We start from the raw sequence: 12982 nt of genomic DNA, 5'->3' as shown, positions 1-12982 counted from the left end.
ATAAAAATAGTAACATTTATATGAACTAACCATGTGCAATACAATATGATCTTTTTATAATATTATAATAAATTATTATTATATAATAGTAAAACTAAATTAACACTAAATTACAGTAATGTAAACCTGTATGGGGCATCAACAGTAGTCACTGAGGAGATAGGCCTACAGTGTAGATTTTATATAGATCAGTAACATCAGCAGCACTTGACTTGGTTTGGTAGACAACCAAAATATAAAGTTAAGGAAATTCCAACAGAAACGTTAGTACTGGTAATTAGAACATTTTGTGTAAGAAATATCCTTCCACTTTAATCAAATTTCCAAAATTAATGAAGCTTACTTAACAAGACCATAAATACGAAGTAAGAAACAAACCCATAATGCGTGTATCAGCACTATCGCAATATCGGTGCCATGATGATGGTCGGTCTTGCGAACCTTACAAAAACACATCTTTCTTGTAAAAACGGGGGCGGTTCATCGCATGAAGAAATAATATTCTGAATATTAATCCTGACAGCGATACCAAATCGCAATTAGAACTAAATAAACAATTCCGTGGAGTCAAATAACATCAAACAAAAAATGACATCTTACCTCCGAATCATCGCCATGTTGAATGTTCATTGAATGCTAAATTAGGAAATTGGAACTTACTATTTGTACTGAACCGTACAGTCGCTTCCTATAGGCTACTTGTACGGCAGGAAATGACAATTTTGGTGTAAACAAGATTAATATAATTTGTTTCCGTAAATTTCACAGCAATGTGGATTACACTAAAATACTGCAGACACAAACTTAAAGAAAGATATCTAAATGCATAAACATTAATTATTTTATATTTAAATATATTAGCCTCTCGTTCTTGCATGGTGACGTCATCTGCAGGTAGTTGCAGGGTTTGCTTTACGATACTATATAGGCATTTCTGCTACCACTCAGTTATGTTTAACGACTCAATGGTGGAATGCAAGACTACTTTGCTGCCTTTTCTCTCACTAACGACTGAAGCGTGTGTCCAGGACAGTGTGCTTGAATGTTAATTGGATTACGCTAGAAAAATAAATAACAAATAAATACAAAATATATATATTCTGTATCAAAACCGATTCACACAGTTTGTGGATGATTTTTTTTTTTCATATCCCGATGAACGTACAAGAAATAATAAACAATCCTTAAATAAATTTTAAAAATGCGGTTGAGAATTCAACTCATAAATGTATATCAATTCAGATGATGTCACATGATGGATACACGTAAGTGACGCAAAAAAACAAACAAACAACAAAAACCGTGTTACACATACATGTTGTGTGCACGTCGTGCAAAGCATACAGATGGCTGGTGCCAAACCCAATAAATCACCCACCCGACTTCAAAATCAAAAGTTGTCAGTACCATTGCGACCGACATGATATACCACGGTTATTCATCGCAATATCCCTTGGAATACTTCATGCCTGGAAGTTTTATGTGCACCAGTAAACATGCACTGCTCAGAATAGACGGGTGCTCCACAGCGCCATCATCAACTGACTACGTGACTAATACATATATCCATCAGCCATACGGTCCACTTTGGAGCAAATATTATATAGGATTGTGTGTCTCCGTCTGTGCAGACGACATACATATCACAAATGCTGCAAGGTTGGCCGGCAAAGCGTAGGCTATATCGACGTAGGCTTAAAATTATGTATGCCATCGAGAAGTACGCACAAGCATACATGCACCTGTATGTGCTAATTCCTCGTGGACTTTCATGTGTGTGAAACAAAACACGCACACACACACACACACACACACACAGAGAGAGAGAGAGAGAGAGAGAGAGAGAGAGAGAGAGAGAGAGAGAGAGAGAGAGAGAGAGAGAGAGAGAGAGAGAGAGAGAGAGAGAGAGAGAGAGAGAGAGGTTATTAGAATGAAGTGTATCGGATGAATATATAAAAAGATAGAATTTCACGTTTTAATGGAATAAGCGCCTTTCACCCGTAATGGGTTCATCAGTTTTGCGTAGTCCAGGGATTTGTGTCGCTGTGGTTGTTGCTGTTGTGGTTCGACTTCGAAGATGACACACCCTTATATATCGATCTTGAGTGGCGGTGCTTACTCTGGGATGACCTGACCTTGTCCTGTCATTAACACTTTGAGTGGTGTTGTACTGTGCCCATAAAGCAGAGATGGTCTGTCTGGAGATGCCAAAGTGTCTTGCCATAGCTTGTTGAGTTGCCCCTGCTTGCAATCTCCCAATGGCATTATTGCGTTGAGCTGACGTCAATGTTGGCATTATTGCGTTATCTAGTGTCGTTATGCGGTCGAACGTGACCCCCCTACCGTGACTTTTTTTCAATATGCCCCCGGATTTTCCTAAGCAACTCTGGCGCTTTGCGCCCTCGTGTGAGATACTTCGTTCCTTACCATAAGCCTAAACGGCCCCTACCCCTCTAAAAATCCCGGCTACGGGCCTGCAATTAATGGCAATCATAATCAAAATGAGTAGGCCTAAGAACAAAATATCGCTAGATAAAGTATACAATTTACGGTTGCAGTTCGTTTCCTGGGTGCCGGTTTTAGGGTAGATTTATACGTTTTTTGTATTATACATATCATTATATTATTACTATTAATGTATTTATGGCAATCATAACCAAAATGATAATGAACGAAATGTCTCTAGATATTGTAGGCAGCTATACAATGTACGGTTGCAGTACGTTTCTTGGGTGCCCGTTTTAATGGTGGATTCATTTTTTGTTTTTTTTTTGTATTAAACTCACTCACCCCCTCCCATCACCGCCAAAAAAAAGAAAGAAAGAAAAGAAAAACATTTTAGATATGAAGTAGAATACTAATTATTCTCTGCACCAAGCACCGTTAAATAGTGCTCTATATATCATGTGGAGTCTTTCAAGCGGATAAACGCAACAGTTGGCAATGTAGTGACAGTGGGTATCTTCTCTAATGCTCCAGACTAAATGTCAGTCTACCCAAAAATTCAAGGCTCTTTGGCGCAGCTCGGTAATTTCTAAAAACGGGGAAACAAATTCTACGGTTCCGCGCAAATAGTCTATCATCCGATCACTGTCTTGGAAATTACCCTTGAAGTATTAGATTTTTAGTTTCGCATTTTAGAGAAAAAAAACACACGGTAAAATGCGAATTCTATTAAAACCACAAGTATAATACAACTTCGAAGTAAATATGTTTTAAATAAAAGAGTAGTTCACATGCGATAAACAAAAGGAAAATTTTCACACATGTAACATTATATATTAAAAAGGAGCGGCTTAGAAAAAGTCGATGGAGACTAGCTTTGGCTTCTGGTTGGACTATACCAAATAGAATTCCATAGGCGTCAATGTTAACGCATGTGGCTAAAATACGATATAATCAATAAATTATATCAATAAAATTATTACCCACAAAGTTTTAAGGAAAGAAAGTAGAACCTTTTATAGTTTATTTTTGTTATAGCAGGATTTTTTTAACAACACGTGACCCCTAGTTTCGCACAAAATTATAGTACAGTACTGAGTAAAACCCTCTAAACCAGACCCTCTTGAACCGGAATTCGGTCAAAACCGGACACTTTTTAGTTTCTTTTTCTTTGTTTAAATATCAACAGAAAATAACCTCTCTGAACTGGATACCCCCGAAAACCAGCTTTTTATTATTATTAGTAGTATTATTATTAGTAGTATTTTTGTTTTATATACGTGTTTTTGGTTTAGAGGGGTTTTACTGTACTGTTACAGGTAGGCTACCGTATACATGTTTCAAGCACAGAGCTACATGACACTGTGGTACTGGATAAAATAAAACTGCACAGATTTATTGCCGAGGTAAAAAAAAAGAATTTTGGGGGTTGTTTTTTTCACCCATTGAAATGTTATTTGATATACCATAGATCTGAGTAGCATTATACCAATAACATCCAACTAGGTCAAAACATTTGATTGAGCAGTTAATAGTGCCAGACCTGCCATTGCTGGTGAATGTGACAGTTTAAACAACTTTTTTTTTAATCTTGGCAATGCTTATGACATACAACTTTATTTTATCCAGCATCAAGTAGCATTGTGCTTGAAATATGTGTAGGGTACTTGTAAACCAAAATACTACAATTCTGTGCAAAACAAGGGTAATGTTAAAATATCTCATTACATGGAAAAAGAGCCATGACAGGTTTCAAGTAATGGTACTATGAGTCTGTGATGCCTATTGCAGGTTCCACGAGATCAAATCGATTCCCAATGTCGATAATATTAATATTTCTTCATTTGTAAGTGATTATGATTAACATAAGCAGTGTAATGCTATTAAAAGTCTAAGGAAGAGGCCCCTCCCTCCCTAAATGTTTTGAAAGTTATATTTCTATTTTATTTTTTTATTTTTTATGTTGGAGAATCTGAGGAATCACTTTGGGGATGTTTGCGGCCTTCGGCCACATGTCATTGTACCCTCCCCCCCCCCCCATGGATTTTCTTTTGCCACTGATTTTTAGTGTAACCTAAACTTGTTTCCACCTATAGTGACTTAGTGTACATCACATAACAACTGTCCCATCACATAACAAACATGTGCGCAATCCATTTGTACATTATATGCAATAAAATATGTTTCAATCAATCAACAAAAGTAGTTTGTTTTATTTAACGACGCCACTAGAGCACATTCATTTTTTTATATTATCATCGGCTATTGAACATCAGACATATTGTCATTCTGACACTGTTTTTTAGAGGAAACCCGCTGTCACCACATAGGCTACTCTTTTATGACAGGCAGCAAGGGATCTTTTATTTGTGCTTCCCACAGGCAGGATAGCACAAACCATGGCCTTTGTTGAACCAGTTATGGATCACTGGTCAGTGCAAGTGGTTTTACACCTACCCATTGAGCCTTGCAGAGCACTCACTCAGGGTTTGGAGTTGGTATCTGGATTAAAAATCCCATGCCTCGACTGAGATCCGAACCCAGTACCTACCAGCCTGTAGATAATCAATCAACAACTGTCCATTAAAAGTGTAACTGTAAGTATATAAATTTTCTTGGAATAATTTTGTTTCGTTTGTTTTGTTTAATGACACCACTGGAGCACATTGCTTAATTAATTATCGGCTACTGAATGTCAAACATTTGGTAATTCTGACTCATAGTCATCAGAGGAAATCTGCTACATTTTTTCTAATGCAACAAGTGATCTTCTTTCTGCACTTTCTCACAGACAGGAAAACACATACCATGGCCTTTGTCCAGTTGTGGTGCAGTGGTTGGAAAGAGAAAAAACCAATCAACTGAATGGATCTACCAAGGTGGTTCGATCCTGTGACGCAAGCACCTCAAGCAGTCGCTCAACTGACTGAGCTAAATCCCGCCCCTCTTGGAATAAATAATAATATTTGTACAAATAAAGAATGTCACATGTTACTACAGTAATAGTTGCTTTTATTCCATAAATATTTGATGTGCACCTTAAACGTAGGATTAAGATGTAACTCTATGGTAGAACATTCATCTGAGGTGCAATCAGTAATACAAGACTTTAACGTAGCGACGGCAGTTGCTGTCGCTAAGATATAAATTTCCATAGGTAGGGAGCATGACAAATGTGCCACCAGTAAAGTTCCTTAACAATTGTAAAATGGTGTACATTATCTGCCAATAATTAACATTTGCACATTTGAAATATGTCTAGCCACAGCAAAATAATATTTGCTGCAAAAGTCACTTCTAAAACCATTGCCATAGGCAGGCTCAAAATTGCCATCGGTGGGCAGTTTCACCTCTCCCAAGGCAATGCTTTTAAAAATGACCGTGGGAAAAAATGTCTTTAAGTTCGAGCCCTGTAATTGGATTGATCTGTCCCACCTTCGATGGATTCGCAATCCCCCCAACAACCTGAGTGACCCACAACTGGTATTTTCCATTCTGTCTATGGAAAAATGTATATAAAATGTTCCTTACTGCTTTTTCATGTAGGACCAGTCTTCATGTGGTGACAGGGAAGTGGGGGGGGGGGGGGGGGCTCACTTGATGCGCAGTCGCTCTAGGATCAATCCCTGTTATATGGCATCAGACATATGGTTAAGGACCACACAGATTTTGACAGGAAACCCGCTGTCGCCACTACATGGGCTACTCTTTCCAATTAGCAGCAAGGGATCTTTTATTTGCGCTTCCCACAGGCAGGATAGCACAAACCATGGCCTTTGTTGAACCAGTTATGGATCACTGGTCGGTGCAAGTGGTTTACACCTACCCATTGAGCCTTGCGGAGCACTCACTCAGGGTTTGGAGTCTGTATCTGTATTAAAAATCCCATGCCTCAACTGGGATCCAAACCCAGTACCTACCAGCCTGTTGACCGATGGCCTAACCACGACTCCACAGAGGCCGGTCCAATATTCTCAGTAAAGACCAGGAAATGAAAACAAGTCGTATTATTTCAAATAGTGATTAAATTTATTCAAAGAAATATGCAGTGAATAATACAAACATAAAAAGATGTGTTTTATGCTTATACACAATTGCATAGGCTATAATGATATACAAATAAAAATGCAGTCTATGTTATTTACTGATCAATTGTTAAAAAATCATATCAGCCACGTACCAGTACATGTAGGTTACACACATCACACGCACGCACGCACAAGCACACGCACGCACACACACACATCACACACACACACACACACACACATGCCTGTTCACGCATGCATCTCACATGTAGACATACACATGCACAACCCCACCCACCCCACACCTCACACACACACACACACGTTTTGCATACACACACACGTTTCGCATACACACACACCTCGCACAACATAAATGTATTTACATATCTTTATTTGTCAATCATCATATATATATTCTCATCAAATGGCAATTACTTTTAGGAATATCGTATTCTAAAAAAGAAAGCTGGATTCATTAACAGTTATATGATGGAACACACCCAATGCCAGTAGGCCCTGTGCCAAAAATCATGACATGGGTTATTTTGTCTATGAGGGGGAAAAAACGCCCAAACTTGTTATTATTTAGAAACCTTTGCCAAAGTAACTCAAAGATTTCTTCACACTAACTTAACAAACTCTTATCATTTTCAGTGGGATGCTATAAGAAAACAAATAATCTATGTAAACTGTACAAACTATTTTCAAAGCTAAATAAGAACTACCTCGATTAACTAGGTACCTGTACTGAGACCATGCTACTATTGTCTAAACTCATATAACAGTTTAAACTGACCTTTCTTACACACCCGTATAGGAAATCACCGTTGTGTATCAAAATCGTATACAACGTATGTTGGAGATCGTTTCTGAGAGGTCATGACCCAGTTTAGTGTTATTGTAAGGAGATGTAAAGTGACGTCATTGGAATACTGACGTCATTCAAATTCAAAATTAGCTGGATTATTACAGTGCTTCGCCACATTAAAATGCTTGCTTTTTATCAATTTTATTTTCTGAGTGGTTGGCAAATGTTTTAGAGTGCTCTATTTTTTAAGGAAAATGGATCTGTTAGTACAGTAGTGATTTGGTTATGACATGGTATGTATGCTTAAAGCCAAGTATCCATACACCATGACACAGTTAGGCTACGTTATGTAACAACATAATTTAGTTCATTATATTGTTTACATTTTCATTCTTTCAAGTGTAAGAAACAGAATACTACATTTGTGTCCATTTTATACCATTCACCTTACAAGTCATTGTTTAAAAACGTATCCAACTCGGTTTCGCTCGTTGGATACGTTTTTAAACAACTCATTGTAAGATAAATGGTATCAAATGGAAACTCATGTATTATTCTGTCTGTATTAAGCAGTCACCTGATTAAAGAAGACATTATTCATATATACTGAAGCGACTACCGAATACAGGTTTGAATACACATTAACAGGGCTAGCTCTGGCAGTCGCTAAATTTGCCAATTGCCAATTTTAAAAACAATTGGCAAATTTAATTTTAAGTTGGCCAAATAATTTTACTACATTTTATTAGAAAATAACTGGTTTTCTGCCATTTTTTAAGTTTAATAGATAATTTGGCGAAACTTTGCATTAACCCAGAGCCAGCCCTGATTAAAACTGTATAGAACTGTTTTAAAAACAAATTAATAAAAAATAAAAAAACAAACCCAAAACCATCTGCATAGACCTCTCTAAAGTAAAAAAAAAAAACCCTAAATTAAAATGGAATTTTAGGAATAGGTATGAGCTTTGTAGATAATTAACAGGTGGCCCCAAAAAAGTAAAAATAAGTTTTAAAAATAGAAGCATCAATTATTAGCACCATGTGAAAACCAAAAATAACGCCCAAAAATCATAGCATAGTGACATTATATTCATGACTATTTAAAAAAAAACCCAACCTAATAACTACAATGATTAAAAATGTATTATATGCAGATCACTGTCACAATAATTTAACTGCAATGTACTGCTACTACTGGTTGAAAGAAATAAGGGAATACATGTTATTTGAGACCAACTTTAATATACTACTAGAGCAGTTACATGTGTATGCATATTATAGCTACAAAGATATAATGTGGAATTGAATTTATTACACCGTGGTCACTGGCGTAGGAAGTGGGTGGGAGGGGTAAGAGGGGCATGTGCGTCTTCACTTTGTAGCAGCAGCTATTTTTTTATTTTTAATATTTATACATGTATTTATCTATATACTTCTTTATACCGTGGATAAGGATTTTATAAGGGAAAATCTGCAAGTGGAGCAAAATCATTCTTTAAAATATTTAATAAAAAAATCCAAGATAAATAAAATAAACCTACATGTAAGTACATGTACACAGAATTTCTGTTTCATTTTGCACCAAAACATTTTCATATTGTCACATGTTGTCTTGATTAATTATCACAGAAATCACATTAAAACTGTACAAAGTTTACATTTAAAAAAATATATATACAGCCATTCTATACACTGAATATACCTGAATAGTATATAATGCTATAGTTTATTTGGAAGCACTAAAAATGCCAAAATGTTAACAGTGTAACACCAATATATATGTAATTAATAATAACAACCACAAAACACTGCAGGTAGTACTAAACCAAATAACTACCAGGTGGGTCAAAGTTCAAGGTACACCCATCTTTTCATAGAACAGTTAATACCACAAGTCCTGTGATTGGTGATAAAAGTTAGTGAGTTTGTTGTAAAAAAAAAAAATATTCATGTGGGAATTTTTTAAACAAAATACAATTTTATTTCATCTAGCGAACCCAGTATCTACCTGCCTCTTAGGTTCTGCTAGACAATAAAGCATCCTCTTTGCAAGTCTTTTAGCATTGCACTGCGAGATCGCAAAGTTGTGTTAGTTTAGTGAATTAGGCCCCAGTTGATTAACCACAGTGCTGCTGAGGTTGGTATTTGTATATTATAATAATAATATTATGGTGTAAAATTATGTCTGAACCTTTTATCCAGTTTATATTAGAGCAAATTGTTGTATGTGATAAAAAGATTTATTTCTTTTTTCCATGCTTCATAATGTTGAATATTTAAGGTAATATAAAGCTAATCATATAATTATTATTAATTATTATATGAATAAAATCTTGCAGACTCAGCCAGATATTGTATTAGATTAGACAACTCATTCTGAATAGTCAATTTCTATTGAAGATAATTGCTCTTTCTTAATGTCCATGACACTAGTTTCTAAAGATGACCAGAAACTCATTGGATTTGCCAAAATTGAAAATTTAAACACAAAGTTGTAACGTGACATTTAATGTTAAAAGTGCCTTTTACTATATATATCGCATTCTTCATTAAAAAACGATTAAGTGTGATCTATCATTCATGTTGATGTAAAATGTAAAGTGTCTCATGAATATGTATATATACCGGTACATGTAAATGTGTTACTTCTATTAATCATGGCAGATTATATCCTAGAGTAATCAATAGTCACGCACATAAGAAACAGTATTTAAAGTAAACACGTGTAACCAAAAAGAAATAAAACAAATATTATTTAAGTAAATGGTTGGTCCTTTGCCGTATATTACACAATATTTGTTATTAATATCTACTGCCGAATTCATTTGCCAAAGCAAGTTTTTAAATAGAACCCACTATTGGCGTACTACATAAAACGTAACTAATAATCGTGCACTCCATTCTTGTTACATGTTCGGCAGTTTCAGTCTCTGTGATGTGATATGCACAACTATTGATTACTCTATGATATACATGATCTCCATCTCAAATACTATATACCTAAAGATGAATATTTATTTACACCATATTATAGTATATGGAGAAGGCCTAGTGAGTTGCCTAATCCATTTGTTCTTTAAAAAAGCAGTAAAATATGTTTCAATCAATCAATATAGTATATGCTATTATGCAAGATATTGTTACTATTTTTAGCACAATATTTATTTCAACAAAATACATAAATATGTCTTCATAAAATTTATTTTTTATACACATGTATATATTAAAATTAATATTAGTAAACATTCTATCACAACGCTAACAAAATCCAAACAGACACACAAATCACTCACACATTTACAGAAATAGCTTTTAAAAATTTATGTAATTGGTCGTAGTGCTTATAAAACCTTTAGAGACACTGAGACACTGATGTCATGACTGGCCTCGGTGGCGTAGTGGTTAAGCCATCGGACTACAGGCTGGTAGGTACAGGTTCGCAGCCCGGTACCGGCTCCAACCCAGAGCAAGTTCTTAAGGGCTCAATGGGTAGGTGTAAGGCCACTACACCCTCTTCTCTCTCACTAACTACTAACCAACTAACAATTAACCTACTGTCCTGGACAGACAGCCCAGATAGCTGAGGTGTGTGCCCAGGACAGCGTGCTTGAACCTTAATTGGATATAAGCACGAAAATAAGTTGAAATGAAATGAAATGTCATGACAACACCATAGAAACTGTATGCATGCGACGTCATTAGAGATCGAGTCTGACTCTTAAAAGTTTTATAAGCACGAGCCCTGGTCCCATCATGTATAGCACAACAATAATGTACAAGTCATACCAGTGATGGAAATAAGTAGAATTTGTTACTAGTCCACCGGACAAGCACATCTAGAAATCTACTTGTCCCCCAATATTTTCACTAGTCCAAATGAGTTGTTGGTTTTATTTAAGTGCAGCCACAATGCGTTTGGTTGCTTAAAATGAAACATCATACATTTTTACTTGTCCACTGGACAACCGTTAAGGTCCATTTTGTCTGTCCGAGCAGAATTTCACTTGTCAGGACAAATGGACAAGTGCTAATGTCGAGTCCTCACAATGAGAGAAGGTGAGATGAAGATCACATCGCTTTTCTGAAATGATGGGGGGGGGGGGGGGGGGGCGTAGCCCAGTGGTAAAGCACTCGCTTGATGCATGGTCGGTTTGGGATCGATCCCCATCAGTGCACCATGACTGGTATACCAAAGGCTGTGGTATGTGCTATCCTGTCTGTGGGATGGTGCATATAAAAGATCCCTTGCTGCTAATGGAAAAATGTAGCGGGTATCCTCTCTACGACTATACGTCAAAAATTACCAAATGTTTGACATCCAATAGCCGATGATTAATTAATCAATGTGCTCTAGTGGTGTCGTTAAACAAAACAATCTTTACTTTCTTAGTTAAAACAGTATAAAACCTCAGGCATGTGTGCAGTGGGAGGGGTTTTGGGGGTTGAACCCACCCCCACTCTAAGCAATTTAAAAAAAAAATGTATTTCCAGGGAAGCATGACCTGACCCACCCTGAAAACTTTGCTTGCTACCTTACACAATTCCCTGCACACACACCTAAAACTGTCCCATGTCACATGATATGTCATATAATCTGTCACATGTTACTGAACATGAAGTGAACATGAAGTGAACATGAAGTAAATTTGTCTAATTGATAAAACTTGGTTCATATAAATTCTGTTTTACTTTTTGGGGGGTTATTTTAAATGTTAGGATGAGATTTACGGGCATCAAATAAATAACATCCACAGATGTAAAAACTCCATATGGTTTTCTCTTAAACACAGCCAGTAGTCTAAGGCCATTTCATTATGAAAATGAATTATATGAAGAGTTTCATAACAAAACGCGATAAACGCCATATTAAAAAACCATAGTGCGAACACCACTCAGACACTGTTCACACATACATGTAGACAAACACAAGTTCAAATTCAGTTTTCAGCAAAACGCGATACGATTGTCTGAGGATATATCACAGATTGGAGAGAAACTGGCGAAGTGTTTATGGTGGTTTGGAATAAAATATGTTTAGGATCGCGTTTTGCGATGAAAATGTTTAAAGTAGTTGGTGTTTTAAAACCTGTGTTCTATACACAGAGTTCGTACAAATGTAAACATTGTACACTAAAACTGTACACTTGTGTACATTTTCATTGTAGTAAAAATAGTAAAAATGTCTCAACACTAAAATCCATATTCATCACAACGTAGTAATCACATGACAAACACACACATTCTACTATATTTTAACAATAAAAGAATTCTAATAAATAACAAAATGTTCTAAAATAATGTTTGTGTACAATATACGTACTCAATATGTTATAAATCTATAAAAATGTGGGTGCATAAATAAACATTTAAAATATTCAAATAACATTAGAAAAATGAAGATATAAACAATTTTTTTTTTAAAGCATTCTAAGGCTCTTTAAAGAAATGTATTTCTTCAGGGGTATTGGAGCTGGGGTGACATGAATAGAAGTTGTTGCACCAATATTTCAGCAGAAAATGATTAAAGAAAATCATCATTTAAAAACATGCATTTTATAAAAACCTATAAGAAAATGAAATTATAGTTGAATGGCTTGAAAGTGAATCAAATGGCACCATTCACATAAATACATTTCCCCCACAGAAAACTGGAGCACCTCATCTCTTCTCCCACTCCGTCTGCCTTCCCAATGTCA

Source organism: Gigantopelta aegis, chromosome 9 (genome assembly GCF_016097555.1).
Source record: "Gigantopelta aegis isolate Gae_Host chromosome 9, Gae_host_genome, whole genome shotgun sequence".
NCBI lineage: Eukaryota > Metazoa > Mollusca > Gastropoda > Neomphalida > Peltospiridae > Gigantopelta > Gigantopelta aegis.
This window is presented reverse-complemented; position numbering follows the sequence as displayed.